We start from the raw sequence: 19,184 nt of genomic DNA, 5'->3' as shown, positions 1-19,184 counted from the left end.
TAAAATGCAATGCGTATGAAAGCCAGGCAAGTAGTTGCGGCTCAATCTATTACAGTCATTACCACTTACTGCTTTTAAGACCTCTCTCTAGCTAGTTCCGCAAGAAAGAGAGACACAGCTAAACAGACTAGTAACCAAAAAGCAAAAGAAAGGAAAAGCAAACTCTCCTAATAAATCAGTACCTAGGACATTATGAACAAGATATTTGAAAATTGATGAAATTCCTTATGATTCCTGCCTCTTCAGGCCAGGAATTGAGTCCAGGAGTTGGAGCTGAAAATTGGAGGATGTCTTTGTCCAGAATTTGAGAAAAATGAAGCCAGCACTGCCGCCAGAGCTTCTGCCTGGGCATGCTGTCCTGGTGCTGTCTGTGGGCACTGCATTGCCAGACATCAATTTGTCTTGAGTGAGCTTTACTGGGTCCTCAAGTGGCTCCATAAACCAGGCCTGTGGCCAGCACTTCAAGCACGTTTCGTTCCATTGCTGTCTTGCTTGTCTGCCATGCTTTAGCTGGGGCTGGGGCACAGGGGTGCTCTGTCTTGAGGTGGCTCTAACGCTGCTCTGTGCCACTGTCTAGCAGGGTCGGTTAGTGGCACTCATGTCGCTTTTTCTTGGCTGCTTTCCAGCTGCCAACTGTTGCCAGTTGTGTAAACCACTGGTAGGTACAGAATTCTTCCTGCCAGACACCTACTATTTTTTGCTTGGTAATCAACAGGCTGGGATTGAAGCTGCTTCAAAAAGAGGAAGCAGTTTGGGAAGATACAAGTGCTTGTGTATGTGTGTTGTCCAGCTTAAAAACAGACAGATGGACAGACAGGTAGACAGACAGACACAAGAACATAGTCGTAGCCCTCCCACTTTCATTTTGCCTTTAGAAGAATTCCTGATGTAGTGAAGCCGAGTCAAATCTCCAAACAGACAGCTAATGATAACCAAAAGACAGTATTCCAAATAAACTTTGTAAATAGGGCATGCCCCTGACATTTTTTAGTTCATCCTGAATTCATCCCTTTTTCTTACCTTGCAAACCGATTGCTGCCTTTATTTGGGAAATCACCTTTCTCTACAATTTAGGAAATGTGTAAACATCAACATTTAAAAGATATCCTTGATATCCTAGATAAAGAAGTAAAAAAAAGAAGAGACTTTAAACCTGCCTTGAATGGATAGAATGACATTCAGTATTGTGGCAGGCAAAATAATGCAACCCCCAACCCCAACCATGATGTCCACATCCTCATCCCTAGAGTCTGTGAATATGTGTTACTTTACGTGGAAAAAGGAGTGAAAGTTGCAGACAACTTTAATTGGGATCATCAATACAATCATCCTGGATGACTGGAATGGTCCCAATGTGATCACAGGGGTCGTTAAACGTGGGAGAGAGGGCAGGAGTATTGGAGTGAAGTGACAAGAGAAAGACACTCCTTACCCCCTTCTTTGTGGGCTCTGAGGATGCAGGAAGGGCCAGGAGCCAATGAATGCAGCTGGCCTCCAGGAGCTCAAAAAGGTGAGGAAGTACATTTTTCCCTAAAGCTTCCAGAAAGGAATGCAGCCCAAAAGACACTTTGATTTTAGCCCAGGAAGAGCTGATTTATACTTAAAACAGTAAGATCATCAATGTGTGTTGCATTAAGTCCCTAAGTTTGTGGTAACTTTGACAGCAACCACCTCCTGACATGTCCACCGTCTTGCACATGTGTTCTCGCACCGGTTTTGTTTCCTTCCTCAAATGCACCACACGGTACCCACCAAAAAGCCGCTGGGATACTGTTCCTCCACCTGCAACATGCCTGCTTCCTGTCTGTACATAGCTGCCTTTTCCTTCCTTCCAGCCTTTGTATAAACGTCACCTTCTCAGTGAGACTCTCCTTGACCACCCAATCTAGAACATGCTCTTTCTCCAACCCATGACATTTGCTTCCTGTCCCCTGTTCTTTTACTTAATAGCTAGTATGAAAAAAAAAAAAAAAAAGCTCAGGACCCCAAACTCACTATGCCAAGGGAAATGTTAAGCTTGGAAACTGAGTCACGCAAAACCGCCTCCCGCTTTGATCCTAAATACATAGGTGCGAAGACAGAGGGCCGCAGAGATCCCCAGGGGCCTCCCTCCCAATTTGCTCCCAAGGAAATTCCTTGTGGACCCCAAGATCTCTACCCTAAAACAGAGTTTCGTTGAATTTCACCCTGACAATATCAATTAACAGCGTATCTTCACAGGCATGGGTCTAAGACAGGACTAGAAGCCATCCTCTGCTCACCTGAGACAAATGCCTATTTGACAGCCTCCTCTTCTTGAGGTTTTCTTCATCTTATGTAGAAATGCAGCTTCACTGAGTGCAAGATGAATGTCTCTACCCGCACTTTCACATGTAAAGCTTGGATTTAGTGAATGCTGATCAAAACCTCAAAAGAATGTGACTGCTTCTCTCTTTTATCTACCCTCCCTGGTTTTTTCTTTCCTCCTTTCCTCTCCTGCCCACTTTTTCTCCTTTACATTGAAGCCTCAAAATCCTCTTTGAAAAAAGTAATACAACATAAGAAATAATTTTTAGACAGATAGTAAGGGTAAAGGTTCTTGGTAGAAATTTCCCTGTAAACAACAACCCCTGAACCATCTCTTTTCTAACAGAAAAGGCAGCTTGAAGGGCGGAGCCCTCAAGCTTTGATATGCAAATGCAGGCCATTAGAAACTGGGTTCACTCAATATGGCAATTCCCGCTGTCTTCTCCTTGTCACCAGGTGTACCAAGTGTCATGGCCACCTCCAGATAACACCATGTGTTAAAGCCATATCAAAAGTACAGGTCGCAGATCCTACTGAGGCTTATGTCCCTTTCTCCTAGGCACGTCTTCAACCTTGGCAAAATAAATCTCTAAATTGATCGAGACTTGTCTCAGTCATTTTCTTTGGTGTTACACTTGCACTAAAAATGAAAAATTATGTCATTATTTTCTCGTTTATTATCTATCTTCCTCAACTGAATGAGAGACTCATGGGGCAGAACCATATCTGTTGTGTGTTCTGATGTATACTCATGACAATTATGGCAACTGGCTCATAGTCATGCACAGTTATTTGTTAATTTAAAAAAAAAAATCAATGCATTTACCTCAATTCTCTTTCTGAGCGACTGATTTTGTGGTATTTATCTACCAGTGACTTTGTGTTTAATTATTATAATGTTAAAAATACTTAGGATAAGATAGAAACATTTTCCTCCCATTCTAATTTAAAAATATTTTTTGCTATTATATGTGTGCTTTTTTTCACATCTTGATAATTCCTCTGTCATATTCTGTAAATATCACATTGCTATTTTGATTAGTATGAAAATTAATATATACGTTAATTTTTGAGTAATTCTTATCCTTCCAATATGTTGCACTTTCATTAAGTATCACAGTATGTTTCTATTTTTTAAATATTATTTTAATCTCTCAGTAGAGTTCCATATTTAAAAAATGTTCCTAATGACTAATTTATTTTTTGTTAGGATCATTCAAAGGTATTTTATTTTTAAGTTGTTATTGTAAATTAATTATTTTAACACTTATATATTGAATTGTTTATTGCCAGTATATAAAAAAGAATTTTGGCCTATTTTCCTGGTTTAAGTTGCATAACTGAACTTTTTTGTATATTCTGAGTTTAATATATTTTGTATCATTGTTAGGAGGATTGAATGACATAAGTATATATAAAATGGTTAAATTAGCATATTTTACACATTATCAACCTCAATAGATACTTATTTTTTTTCCTTTCGTTGTCCCCCTCCCCTCTTCCTTGTTAAGATGCAGAATCAGTGCCTGTGTGTAAAGTGGCCATTTGTCCCCCTTGTTCTGATCATTCTAGTTCCTGTTGTTTCAGGTGTTGTTACATGGGCTGGAACATCAAAAGGCATTTTAAATAATAGTGCTTTTTCATTATAGTCAGTCTAAGGAAGCATCTTATAATTTCTGGTTTCCCAAGAGGTTTTTTCAGTAGATTTTTAATTTTATCATATTTTCCTAAGTGTCTTAATCTTTGAATATGATTCATTATATTTATGTATTTCCTAATGTTCTCTTGCCCTTATATTTTTTTGTAGTCACAGGGTAATGTTTTTTAATATTATATTGACCTAGGTTTGCAAGTATTTTATTTAGAGTCTTTGCATATATCACACAAATAAAAAAGATAACTACAGTCTCATTTTCCTTTCTGTCAATTTTAGGTTTTCGTATTAGAGTAATGGTAGCTTCATAAAATGAATAGGGATACTTTGTATCTCTTTCAGTGCTCTAAAATCAATCTCTCTCTCTCTCTCTTTCTATGTGTGTGTGTTTGTGTGTGTGTCTTTTTATCTCTCTCACGCTTTGGTAAATGACTTGATCATATACCCATGTGACTTAAGACTTACCTTATTTCACTGAATCTAAGTTACCGTCACTGTTAAAATATATCATTGTTTATGTACTAGTGAGAAGGAAGAAAAATGCTACCTATCAGACTGTGACTAAAACAAATCTTACCAGTTAGAATTCCATTTTATACTTATTAAAGTCTATTTGGATCTCTTAAGAGACAGCTTTTTAAAATCATATATTAGCTTTTTTTCATGTGTTTATACATATGAATAAAACATAAGTAAAATCAATCTAAAGTTTTCCTAAATATTTTTTCACGTTGAGTTCTATGCTTCTGAATTTCTTAGACTCCAGATCGTTATTTGTACAGACAATACCACCATCAAGGACAGTGATGGAGCAGATGAGTGGATGCCCCACTGTTGTCTCAGGATATCTCTTCCTGGTGGGTAAAACCATTCTGCAGGCTGTGCTTTGCATACACGGGCAACAGCAGCCCCTTGCTGACTGCCTCCAGTCCTCCTGACAGCAATTTCCGATGCATCCCCACTTCAGAGGTGTCAAAGTTCGGAAAAGTTTGTGTCTTAGTATAAAATAAAATATGGTGTCTTATTCCTCTTATTACCTTACCCTCCACAGTCAAGCAATTAGCAAGTGCTTTTAATTCTAAATCAAACCATTTATTTTTTGCATTTATTAGAGCTCCTCATCTCTGTCCATTCGCACCGCCATCCCCTTGGTTTAGGTCACACGGATTTTCATCTGGATGGCAAAACAATCCTTCAAGTGCCTCCTTTTCTAACCTCCAGCCCCCTAAGTCCCCACCTTCACATGGTAGCCCAGTTTCCCTAAACCCCTTACTGCAGCCCTCAAGTCACTGTGTCTCTTGCTTCCCCCTCTGCTGTAGATGCCGTATTTCATTTCCTCAGAGATGCCAAGCTTCTTCCAACTCTCATCTATCCATGTGTTTCTCTTACGTTTCTGACATCAGTAGCATATTCCTATGCTTAGGTGTCAGCATACATGTCATGTTTTCGGAGACATTTTCCTGACTCTCATCCTAATTTCTGTACCATGTCTCTTGTTATAGTCTATTTCCAAGTGTATTCCAAGAATAGTTTGTGGGTGGTGTGTTCTCATCCTGTGCCCCCTGAGGATCTCCTCCTCTTGTCTTGTCTCATGAATGTCAGCTGGGCAGAGGCCGGAGGCTCAGAGGTTCTCTCCAGCCTCATCATCTAAGGCATCAGCCCTCAAACATTCAGCATCAGGGACTGGTTTTGTGGTGGGTGGTGGGGGGTTGGTTTTGGGATGAAACTGTTCCACCTTAGGTCATCAGGCATTAGTTAGAGTCTCAGAAGGAGTTCGCAGCATAGGTCTCTTGCATGCTTAGTCCACAACACAGTTCGTGCTCCTGTGAGAATCGAATGCCCCAGCTGATCTGACAGGAGGTGAAATTCAGGTGGTAATGCTCACTTGCCTGCCTTTCGCCTCCTGCTGTGCTGCCCAGTTCCTAACAGGCCATTGACCAGTACCAGTCTGCGGCCCAGAGGTTGGAGACTCCTGATCTGAGGGGTGTGGCTCTGTATGACAAAGCAAGGTCTCATTCTAACCCTGTTGCATGGTACTGGACCTGTGAAAATTGTGGAATAATGAATAATTCTGGCCCTCAGCACATAACTTTGTCTGCTGTTCTTGATCAATTTAATCAATTCTAGAGAAATGCATCATTCCCAGCTTCTGTAAAGGCCTCTGTGTCTATGACTTAGTCCTGAGACCCAGCCAGGCCATGGTTCATTTGACCAGGGCTGGGAACTGGCTCTAAAATTCTTCAGTCCATTGGCTGGTCAATGACTAATTAAAATACCTTCCTGAGAAAGTTGCTGGAAAGAGATGGAGAGAAGAGAATTACTCTGTAGTGGTAATTTGAGTGGAAATTAACATAGAGTTAATATCAGCCAAAGAAGCATGAATGCATAGTGAAAGCCAGAAGAGGAACAGGATGGGAAAGAGGAGCAGATCTGTGGGGGAAGGGAGATAACAACACCTTTATCTTTGAAGAGAAGGAAGGAGAGAGAGAGGGAGATAAAGAGAGAGAGAGAGGAAGAGGGAGTAGGAGAGAGGAGGGAGAGAAGGGGGTAAGAGAGAAACTAAGAAACCAGGAGGCACCTCCTGGATCACGGACATTGACTCCATTACCTCCTTCTTCACATCCCAATTATCAGCAACTCCTTACAGTTCTTTCCCAAATAACTTACAGCACGTGTATGGAAAGGTGTGTGAGCGTATGTCTTCATCTGCACCTCCCTCTTCTCTCGATGTACGGGACTTCATGTCTTGGAGATCTGTGCATGCTTTGACCCATTCTTTCTCTGGGCTCAGCTTGGGGGGCCTCTCAGGGACAGGAGGTGCACAGCGCCCAGGCCCACTGTGCTCTCAGGTCTGTTCCATGAGTCCTCTGGTGAGGGCCCCACTGGCTCAGAGAACCAGCCAGGAGATGAATTGCCCCTCAGAAATCTCTCTTCACAAGTAAAAGCCTCTTGAATCATCCACAGAGCCTTTCTCCTCTCTGTTCCTGCCCACAGGGTTTCACCTTGAGAGACCACACCTTCAGAACAGAGTGCCTCTCGCTCCAGCCCTGGCCCACAGGGAAAAGTGGCTTCTGAATGTGGATAGACACACAAGGGCAATGACACACAAGGGAGTGAGTGGGCTGCAAAGCTTTAGATGCCTAAGGGGTACGGCCCCTCAGGAAGGGTAGCTGCCCTGCCTCGGGCTGGTGTGGACACTGCTTCTGAGCCAAAGGCAGATCTGGAGGGTGGACACAGTGTCTGTTTGTCTTCCATATGGGAAAGCCAGTACTGCTCACTCATTTTACTCTTTCTTTCATCCGTTTTCATTTTCATTGGAGTTAATGGAAATTTCTCTAATTAGGATAGCAGATTAACTCAGGTTAAGGGCTGGCTTTTGTTTTGCATTTATTTGTTTTGTGAATGTGCATTTAGTTTTCATCTTTTTATGCACTCTTATAACTGCTTTACAGGCATGTTGGAAGAGCTACAGTGAGTACTCCCAAAATCATATCAATTTAGACCAAGACCCCAAAGTGTCCTAGCGTCCCCCGTTACAGGATCTGGCAAACTATGTCCTCTAGAATCCAAGCTAGACCAAGGAACCAGTTCACGATTCTGTGTGTTCATTTCACAACTTTGGAGCCATTTTAAAAGTATGTACATATTTTTCAATAGGTTTCATTGATTAGAAATATCAAATGCTGTTTTAAAGAGTTTCTCGTTTTTGCTTGTTTCACACAAACCAAACACAATTCATTTTGTAACATAAGTGCTCCTTTGTTCTGCACAGACATTACAGAGCATATCTCAAGTTCCAAAATCTTGCATAGTGTCTAAGCCAATATTGCACTGGTCATAGTTAAGCATGCCAGGAAGACTTTAGTCAAGTCTACTGCAAGGGAGCAGAAAGGTTGGAGTTGAAATTGAACTCAGCTCCACTGAAGCAAGTGGCTGGAGAGGTGCAGAGCTGGCAAGGGGCATCTTAGGCCAACTGTGTTTGCTCCTTGGCCTTACCTAAAGGAAAATCAAATTTTCTCATTTCTTTCAGATAAGAAATAGTTTTACAACTTGGAGTAAGGTGCCTACTAAAGTTAGTTCCTACTGTCCCACAGAAGTGATGAGATAGAGTTCTATTCCCTGCTGATTACGTTTTAAAGCCATGCCTTCCAGATCATCCAGAAAGACCATCCTGGGTTGTAAAACTGGCAGGAGGCTTTGAAAAAGATTTACATCGTCAAGGGGCAAGACAATGAAGAGTCTTTAACAATGACAAATTGAAGGAAGGCTTTAAGAAGAGGGAGGTCAGGGCCTCAAGTTGGGAAGAACCCTGTCTAAAGTGAAATCAAGTTGAGGGGAACATCAGGGCTGTCTTGCTCAACAGGAAGTCATCCAATGCAAGGGCAGCTAGAGGGGGATGAGTTTCCTACCTACTGGTGTATGTTTGCGAGGGTGTGTGTGTGCTTTCCATTTGAACCATGAGATGCACAGTGGTGTCTCAACTTACAGGACAATGAGGAGGAGACTCTTGGCCACAGGCAAAGCCCACTGCTGCTTGCATGCCCTTTCTCCAGCTGGCACCATCCAGGGCAGTTTGCGTTGAGGCATCAGGTGACAATGCTTCCTGCAAGAGAAAAGAGTGGGGATGTCACAGAGATGCTTTGGGTACACAAACTGAGTCCTGAGTCAGCAGTGGCCTAGGGCCATCCCTCAGGGTGGGGAGAAGTGAGCTGGCCAGTGAGGGGCTGGGGTGCCAGCTTCTCCCTGGGGCCAGGAGCTTATTTGTCTACCAGTTGCTCCAGTCTGCCCAGATGTGCGATGCTGTAGTGTCTTGAATCAGACAAACAGCAAGAGGTGGGAGCAGAGCATCTCCCTGTTTCACTGCGGAGCTGGAAGGGAGCCAACTGCGGTGGCCACCCTTACAGAAAGGGCTGCCTGGAATTAATCAGGCAGGAAACCTATGAAGCTGACTAGGTCCGTCATGACCAAGAAGGCATTTTTCCCTTTTGTCTGTTTTCTGGGCTATCTCAAACATCTTTCTGAGAATAAATGGCCCTTATCTGTAATAAGATCTGACAGGCCATTAATGCATAGAGAGTGTGATATCAGTGGGGAAGAACAGGTGTGTGGGTGACAAGAGTTTCTTGATCCAAAAGCTGCTTTCTTTGTGTAAACCAGCCTCCTTCCTTTCACACAAAGGTGGTTGTTTCTCAGCAAGTACAGGAGAGCTGTTTCCATCTGGCAGAGGGATCTGTAAGACAATTCGCTGCAGGACAAAGGTGGCCTGGGGTTACCACGTAGAGAAAATTGCCCTGCACTACATAGAGGCTGTTTCCCTGGATCCGAGGGAGGCCGGCCCTGGGAGACTGGGGTGTGCTGCTGTAGCGGCTCCTTCGGGTTGAGGCAGGAGTGATGGGGCACTGCACTGGTCTGCTTGTGCAGTTGTCTGGGTCGCCTGCTGCTCTTTGGAGTGAGTTTGCCCTCGTGCCTTCTTCTTACAGAGTGACGCGACCTCTCTGGTAGTAGCAGATCACAGTGCCAGCCACCTTGATAGCTGGGTGGAGACCTCACCGTCTGCATGAGAAAATTTGGGTTTCCCAGGGCTACTCTGCTCACCCGAATGGTCTCTTAGGCATTAAGAATACATTTCCTGGGTCTACTCATTTCTAGATTCTTAAGCTTGTGCAGATACCCAAGGGGTCCCTTTCTGAACAGTCCAGGAGGAAATAACTTTGCTAATGCTTCAAAAACAGTTTAGGCCCGGCATGGTGGCTCATACCTGTAATCCCAGCACTTTAGGTGGTCAAGGAGGGTGGATTGTTTGAGGTCAGGAGTTTGAGACCAGCCTGGCCAACATGGTGAAACCTCATCTCTACTAAAAATACAAAAATTAGCCCGGCATGGTGGCATGTGCCTGTAATCTCAGCTACTTGAGAGGCTGAGACACGAGAATCTCCTGAACCCAGGAGGCGGAGGTTGCAGTGAGGTGAGATCCCACCACCACATTTTAGCATGGGCAACAGAGCGAGACTCTGTCTCAAAAAAAAAAAAGAAACAAAGTTTAGTTTTCTGATTTGTTGTACAAGATGGTGATTCCTGTTTATTCTTCTACATCTAACTTAAATCACACCTCCTGCTTGACACTTGAGGCATTAATTTATGTTTTGGCATTAATCACAGCATGTCTTCTATTATATGTGAGTATGAGTGTGTTTCCTCCAAATTCTGGACTTACAGAAGTTAGGAAATGCGTCTTATTTTTCTTTGTAACTGTTAAAACAGTGACTGCGTAATGAGTAAGCATTGCATTATTGTTCAACTGAATTTACAGTCTCTCTGTCTTTGAAGGGAATAATAATGGTAGCAATATTCCTTATAGAAACCTCTTCAAATATTAATATTTCCACATTGGCCTTTGTCAACACTGCATCCATTTAGTTATTTTTCTGAAGCTCAGGTGTTCCTTGTGAAGCTTGCAGGGCAGGAGTGGATAAGCTCATCCAGGGCGTATTAATCCCAAGTATCATTTTTAAAAATGTAATAGCAGTAGCTAATATTTAAAAGAAATAAGGGTGCTATCAAAAGTGGATTTCACCATGGCAACATTGTAGGCACTGATGACAGTTAAGATGGTGTTGCTATCATCCAGTGAGAGATGACAGTGGCCTGAGCCGGGATGGTGGCAGTGGGGGTGGGGTAGGTGTGCTTAGCTGGTGGGAACAAAATCCATAGGATTTGTCCCTGGATTAGCTGGGGACAGTGGTGGTGAGGAAGTAAGTCCCTCCAACCCCCCAGGGCTCACTTAAGTTATTTCTGATGTGTCCTGGTTGGAAGGGAGGGCTATTGACTAAGACATGAAACGCTGGAGGAGAAAATTTTATAGGAGATATTTGGGTTTGGACATGATTTAAAGACAGCTGTGAGACATCCCAGTGGACGAGGCTGCTCTCAAATTGCTTGTGCATCTGGGAACTCTGGGACAGAACTTGGCTAGGAGAGGGAGGGATGCATCAACTACCAGCATCCACAGAAAGAAGAGCCCCTTTGAGGAACGTCCAGTTACGTGTAGAAGGTTTCATTCACTGGTCAACCGAGAAATAACAAAAATGAGCTGCCAGGCACAGTGACTCATGCCTGTAATCCCAGCACTTTGGGAGGCCGAGGTGGGTGGATCACTTGAGGTCAGGAGTTCGAGACCAGCCTGGCCAACATGGTGAAACCCCATCTCTACCAAAAATACAAAAATTAGCCGGGCATGGTGGCACATGCCTGTAGTCCCAGCTACTCGGGAGGCTAAGACAGGAGAATTGCTTGAACCTGGGAGGCAGAGGTTGCAGTGAATTGAGATTGAGCCACTGCACTCCAGCCTGGGCAACAGAGCCAGACTCTGTCTCAAACACACGCACACACACACGCACACATGCACACACACACAAACACCAAAATGAGCATCATTTATTAAGATTTAATAAAACTAATTTTGTGCAGTTAAGAAGCTTCATTAATTCCAAGATCAAGGCCTTCCCAAATATTTGTTATAAAAATGTCTTGGCAAAATACAAACCTTTTTGGCTTTCTCTTTTTATAAGAAGGTGCCCACAATTAGAGACTCACCTGCAACAGGCTGTCCATCTTCATGAGGTCAGTGACAGCCTGATTGCTGCTTTCCAACCCTCCTGCCCCCAGCCTGTGGCTCCCTGAAGTCACAGGCATGAGTTCTTCTGAACACATTTCTCCCCAGTCCTGTCTGCCTCTGCCTCTGCTCCCCGCTCCTCCTCTTGCCTGCTGCGTAAGTCAAGCAGCCACACCGTCTCTCTTCTGGACCCTACTGTACCTTAGTATTTCACCCGCTCCTCCCTGCAGTCCTGAGTGAGTGCACTGTGTGAGCTTTCTCAGCGCTGTGTTCTTCTCTGACTTAGGTCCCTAAGCACTCATCCCTAACGCCGCTGCACCTTACCTTGCACGGGAGCTTGGCCCAGGGTCTCCAGCTCCACTCCCCCCCACACCCCACGCCCTCTCCCTGATGGGCCGAGCCCCTCACACTTACCTTTCTGGGCTGTAGTGGCATCTGCACTTGCTGCTCCTCACCCTGGAGGCTTGCCGCAGACCCAGAGCCCCCGCTGACTCACTCTTGTCACTCACATCTCAGACTAGATACCGTGGCCCCAAGAACCTTTCCCTGGTCTCCAGCCGGAGGTGCCATCTCCCCACCTGCCCTTCACCATCATATCATGGAGGACTTATTTCCTACAGCCCTTATGGACAGATGGACTTACCTGTACTCGGTTGTTTACTTTTGTTCTTTGTCTGCTGCCACCCAAGCTCCATGGAAGCAGGGCCATTGTGACGCTTGTTCACAGCGGGATCTCCGATGTCTAGCAGAGTGTCTTGCATGCAGCCAGTGATTCATATTTGCTGAATCAATAAACGAGTGAAGAATGAATGAGACAGCATGGACATGGTGTCCTAAGTTTCTGGTGTTACAATGTGTTAGCATTACAGTCTTGAGAAAGTCATTTCACACCTCTGGGTCTCAGTTTCCTTCTCTGTGAAATGTGAGCATGTGTATTCTCACTTGGCGAACAGTGGCTATTCAATGAGTGGGAGCACTTAGGGTTAACAAACACTGTATATTGTTCGAATGCTTTTGTGCTGTCATCGAGGCCAAGGACACAGATGTGAGCACTCGGCGCAATCCAGACCTGATGGATGGGTAACACTCGTGCATCCTTTTAAGTCAGTAGTTAAGTGACATGTAGCTCACACTGTTTAAAAGGATTTTTCACAATAGTGCTGATGACTCCGCACGATCAGACATGTTGTCCAGATTTCAGATGTGACTACATTCTTTTTTCTTTCTATTCATGGTATATAACTTATTCATTGACTTATTAAATTAAAAAATGACTATCACATTTAAAAACATAATTTATTAACTTAAATTAATTAAATTAAAAAAGAGCATACGTTTCTGCTGCTTTCCAGGTGGAATGCTAGACATGGAAATGCAGTGGTTAAAAAAACAACAGGCATTGGCCTTGTTTTCAAGAAGTTCCCAGTACTGATGGGAGACAGCCGTGAACAAAGAATCACATATGAGAAGCAATCAAGGAGAGTAGGGGGTGCATAAGAGAATCAAAGAGGGGTCCTGAGTTAGGTGAGGGCTGCAGAGATGAAGGTGACTCTGAAGACGCGTCCTTTCTGCTGGGAGCAGAAGATGAGTAGGGCAGCCAGGCAAGGAAGGGTGTGTGGGAGGACCAGAGAGGAGACACAAGGAGGAAGGGAGAGCAGGTGAGGCTGGAGATGCCTGCAGGGACTCGGAGTTGCGATCAGGATTTTAGATTTTATCCTAGGAGACACTGGGGGTTTAGAATGGGGAGTGACATGACATCATAGAAAACAGCATGAAAATGCTCTGCCCGGATTATGTCCATGGTCCCCCACCCTGAATCCACCAGATTACTTCTTATGCCAAAGGAGATTACTGCAGATTTTCCTTGATGACCTAGTTCTGTAACTGCTCAGTTAGCTCCTGTGACTGCTGTCATTGCATTTGATGCAGTTCCAAGGGGTACGGGGGTACTTGGTCAGGTTGTTGAGGCACTGAGATGCCACTCTAGTGGGCTCACTCTTCCTTTAGTCTTTTGGATTAAAATGCCCTGTTTTTGTATTCAAATGTACTTTCCTTTGGAGGTCAGATGTAAGCATTTATGTAATTCATGGTTGTAAAAAATGTCTGTGCAGGAGCCAATCTTCTGCAGAGTTGGACTTTATACACTATAGGATAGAATAGAATTTCTTTATTCAGAAATTTAAAACATAGTTCGATTAAGAAGAACAGATATTCTTTTTTTTTTTTTTTTTTTTGAGATGGAATCTGGCTCTGTCGCCCAGGCTGGAGTGCGGTGGCGTGATCTCTGCTTACTGCAAGCTCTGCCTCCTGGGTTCATGCCATTCTCCTGCCTCAGCCTCCCAAGTAGCTGGGACCACAGGCACCTGCCACCATGCCCAGCTAATTTTTTGTATTTTTTAGTAGAGACATGGTTTCACCATGTTAGCCAGGATGGTCTTGATCTCCTGACCTCATGATCACCTGCCTCAGCCTCCCAAATTGCTGGGATTACAGGCGTGAACCACCGTGCCCAGCCAAGAAGAACAGATATTCTAACAATGGTCATAAGTTGTTTAGCAGTGAGGATACATTCTGACAAATACTTCATTAGGCAATTTCGTCACTTCAGAAACATCACAGAGTGCACTTACACACACCGAGATAGTATAGCCTATACATACCTAGGCTGCCTGGTGTAGCCTATCGCTCCTTGGCCATAAACCTATACAGCATGTACTGTGCTGAATGCTGTAGGCAATTGCCACCCAATGACATTTGTGTATTTAAACATATTTAAACATAGAAAAGGCTTAGTAAAAACAGAGGATTGAATATATATATATATATATAATTATTATTTTTTAATGGTACACTTGCCTAGGGCACTTACCACGAATGGAGCTTGCAGGGCTGGGATCTGCGTGGGTGGTCAATAAATGAGTGCTGAATGAATGTGAAGGCCTAGGACACTACTATGCACTACTGTAGACTTAGGCTATACCACATTTATTAAAAATATTTTTCAGCCGGGCATTGTGGCTCATGCCTGTAATCCCCAGCACTTTGGGAGGCCGAGGCGGGTGGATCACGAGGTCAGGAGATTGAGATCATCCTGGCTAACATGGTGAAACCCCGTCTCTACTAAAAATACAAAAAAAAAAATTAGCCAGGGGCATGGTGGCGGGCACCTGTAGTCCCAGCTACTCGGGTGGCTGAGGCAGGAGAATGGCGTGAACCTGGGAGGTGGAGCTTGCAGTGAGCCGAGATCGCCCCACTGCACTCCAGCCTGGGCAACAGAGCAAGACTCCACCTCAAAAAAATATATGTATATATTTTTCTTTCTTCAATAACAAATTAACCTTAGCTTACTGTAACTTTTTACTTTGTAAACATTTAAATATTTTCCAACCATTCCGATTCTTTTGTAATAACACTTAGCAGGAAACAAAAACACATTGCACAGTTGTACAAAAAAATTTTTGTTTCCTTTTATGTTTATTCTATAAGCTTTTTTCCTACTAAAATTTAATTTTTTCAAAGCTTTTCTTCATTAAAACTAAGCCACAAACACACACATTAACCTAGGTCTGCACAGGGTCAGGGTCATCAATATCGCTCTCTTTCACCTCCATGTCTTGTCCCACTGGAACGTCTTCAGGGGCAATAACATGCATGGAGTTGCCATCTCTTATATGACAATTCCTTCTTCCGGAATACCTCCTGAAGGACCAGCCTGAGGTTGTTTTACAGTTAACTTCTTTTTTTAGAAGTAGAAGTGCACTCTAAAATTAAAAGATAATAAAAAGTATCGTATAGTAACACATAAACCAGTAATACAGTAGTTTATTATCAAGTATTATGTTCTGTACATAATTGTATGTGCTAGACTTTTACACGACTGGCAGTGCAATAGGTTTGTTTATACCAGCACCACCACAAGCATGTGAATAATGCCTCACACTATGATATGAGGACGGCTATGACATCACTAGACAGTAGGAATTTTTCAGCTTTATTATAACGTTATGGGATTCCAATCTTATATGTGCTCCGTTGTTGACCGAAATGTTGTCATGTAGCATGTGACTGCATTCCACACAATGACTTCTCCTTAGAGCAACAGTGTTCCACTATTTGCATCAGTATCCAATGGAGAACACGGGAACCTGTGGATATCATGTATATCCTCCCCAAGCTAAAAGAAGCTTCCAGAAGTCTAAGAGTTTCCAGATTGTCTTCTCCAGGTCATTCATTCACAGTAAATGGGTGTACCCCTAGAATGAGGGGGTGTTTCCTTACTTTCTACCAAGTCTGTCAGACCTGCTGCCTGAGCTCCCTTGACCAGCCACCACCTCAGGAACATTACCCATGATGGTGTTTTCTGAAGCAAGTTTGCATTTGTCACTATGACGTCAGCCTTACACGACTCACGTACAAGGAAACTGAAGTAACTTCTCTCTCCTTATGATTCTGTTTTCCTGCCGCTGCTCTGCACCGTCTGTTGATTAAAGGGAGCCTGTCCTGAAAATAAGACTCTAAACCATTTAAAAGCAAAGGGACAAATTAAAAAGAAGTCCTTGTAAAGCCTATTGCTTTAAGCAAATGCCTTCTTCATTAAGTTAAGACAGACAGAATGACTAATTAAATGCTGAGTAGACCAAGACATATTGTAACTTCAAATGGCTCCAAAGTCTGGCTGACAACATTTTCCCATTGTTTCTGTAATCCTTAGTATTAGGAGAATTCCTAATCAATTTTTACTAGCAAATTAAATTTCAACAGAACACTAATTGGTATTTCCTTCATGGAAAAATGGGGTTACATGTTGTCTTCTCATAGATAAATAGACAGGGACATTGGATAGCTCCAAATGTAACGCTTGCATTTCAGTACATGTGCTTCGTTCAATTCAGATAAATGAGATAAAACTTAGGCTGCTTTGTGCTAGATACTATACAAATTGTTGAGGATATGTTGCTGAATGAGAAACCAGTGTAACACTCTCAAGAAAATGTTTAATAGTGGACATGAACAGGATGGAATTAACTATAGCGTATTGTGAAATACTCTGACATTGGTGTGCGCAAGATAGGTGAAGAAGAAATTATTTTCCTCTTCTGAGCTCAAAACCTTTGGTCTGAACTTGTAAGGTTGTGTAGAAGTCACCAGGACTTAAAGATCATTACAGGTAAAGGGAATGACATGAGTAGTTGTGCGACACACAGGTGCATGCATGGATGTTGATGGCCCCCTGGGGAAGTAACATCCAGTTCATGAGGCTTTTGCAACAAAAAGTCAGGCCTGTTTCAGATGTGACCTTCTTCTTACCTAGATCATGGGTTACCTGGGCTCCTGTAGAGAAAGCAGCAGGGTAGAAAGACAATGATGGGAAGGGCGAGCCAGTCCTGCCCCTTTCTTAACCAGGGCAACTCCCATCAGAGTAAAGGGTTTTCTGTTCTGCATATAAAGATTCTGGAAAAGATGCATGTTATAAAATATCATTTGAAGAAAGGATTCCACTGTTAATAAAACCACTGATTTAGGGAGACTCAATGCTTTCTAGATCTGGACAAAATGAATAAAAAGGACTTTCTCTGTGACCTGGCTATCACTTCTTCCAATACAGCAGAGGCGAGGGAACGACGAAATATGATTCTGTCCTGACACGCAGAGTAAGAATTCTGTAACTAATGATTATGAATGGCAGCTTCGATTCCCTGCAACTTCGCAGTCTCAGAAAGTGCAACTGGCCAAATTTGGTCCTGAGACTCTTTGCTAGTCTTATATTTCAGGCAGAAAATTGGAGTGCAGAAAACGAAGACACAGGTAGTAAATATTGTATTTTGGATTTTTGGTAGAGGCAGATTTAGTTTTCTGGCATCTTTTGCCGGTTTAGTCACCCTGTTTATCACTAAATATTTAAATTGATGCTTTATATCTCTGAGTAGGTGCATGAATCTGTGTTCTGAGAACAAGTTAGGGTCTTTTACTTAATTATAACAGATGCAAGAGGTGATGTGCTCTGACTTGTAGTACAGCATAAAGACTGTATGATGGAGTCAGGGAAGCAGAGTGGAGGGATTCACAGAAAAGGTGCTGGAGTCAGATAGGCCTGGGTGTGGATCTGACTCTGCCCTGTGTTCACATAACACTCTCTAACTGGTGAGCAATTTCAGAGGTGACTGTGCAACATGAGTTACAATGCTTGCCTCACTGGGATGCCTTAAGTGTTAAGTGAGACAACAGAAGAACTGAGCTTATCTCTGAACCCTGGCTTTCTGCAAACCCAAGTCAAGGGTCACTCCATGGTTGCTGTGGCCCAGAAGAGTGGGCAGCAGTGTGAAATAAAGCATAAGGCATTTTTTATTAATTTACAGCAAGATGATATAAAGAATATCAGCATGCTCTTTAGAACCACTTTATGCTTGATTGTATCTTTTTTCAGCAAATATTCAGTGCTCCTTCATGTAGGAGGAGCAGGTTTTCCTGCCTCAGTGATGTTGGCCTGGCCATGCAACCTTCACTGGAATGTGAATGGGTGTGACAGTGAGGCGCAGGGTGGATTCTCTAAATGTGCTTGTGTGATTTGGTTTGGCCTTCTGTTCTCCTTTCCTCTGCATGAGAAGAGCATGTCCTAGGTATCCACTTCTTATTTGTCCTGGATCGTGGGATGTCGTACACACAGAATAGACCCGAATCCTGCCTTTACCATGGATCATGGCCTCCAGCTGAACCACAAAGCCACAAGTGAGAAATAAACCACTGAGATTTTGGGGGCTGTTTGTTAAGCAATTTGTAAATTGCTTAATACACTTCAGATATCTTTTATGATGTCAAATAGAAAGAAATATTTAAGGTATAAAAGCCATAAGAAAAGCATCGTAAGCCACGAATCCTTGAAATCTGACTCATCAAAATTCTAATCATCTCCCAGTATGGAGCAAGTCCATGAGTCTTGAGGCCTGAAGACTTTTCTGAGCTCATTTAGACATTTCCACTGACCCAGGAAAATACTCACTAAAAGTTGCCTGTTAGGGAACTGGAGGGACTCTGGGGAAAGCCACCTTCCTCCATTTTCATCAACAAATTCATGTGGGACACAGGAGAATTTGGATATTAAAATATCTGTTCTCAAAATAAAAGAGTGATATCTATACTTTGGCTTGTGGTTTTATAAACACGACCTCATATTCAAAGTCTTTGTCTTTAAAATCCAAAAGATCAGTTAGATTTTTATTCCTGTAACACTTGTCAGTTCTCTCTGGGTCCATGTATTTACGCATTTTTTTTTCTGCTTCTATATATGTTTATTCTTTTCCTGTATGAAAATTCAGTATGGTTTTAATATGACCTGCTGTCTATTTATTGAATACAGAATTATACTGCTTTTAAATTTGTTTTAGCGTATGAATAGAACATTCAATCTGTTCCGTCTAGAAATAAAGATGGTATTAAATGTGTGTTAAGTCACTATCCTCAGTTTATTTTGTTTCCTTCTCTTTGAGTAAAGGAACAAATTTTTAAAAACTGTTTTTATCCTGATCTTTCATATCACATTCCCATTTCTTTCTGTTTAGAGATCACTACATCACTCATTCTGTAAGAATGTATCTAAAATATAAGTCTGGCTGCAGCTTTCAAAGACACATGATT

The sequence above is a fragment of the Pongo pygmaeus genome, chromosome 17, assembly GCF_028885625.2.
Source record: "Pongo pygmaeus isolate AG05252 chromosome 17, NHGRI_mPonPyg2-v2.0_pri, whole genome shotgun sequence".
Taxonomy (NCBI): Eukaryota; Metazoa; Chordata; class Mammalia; order Primates; family Hominidae; genus Pongo; species Pongo pygmaeus.
This window is presented reverse-complemented; position numbering follows the sequence as displayed.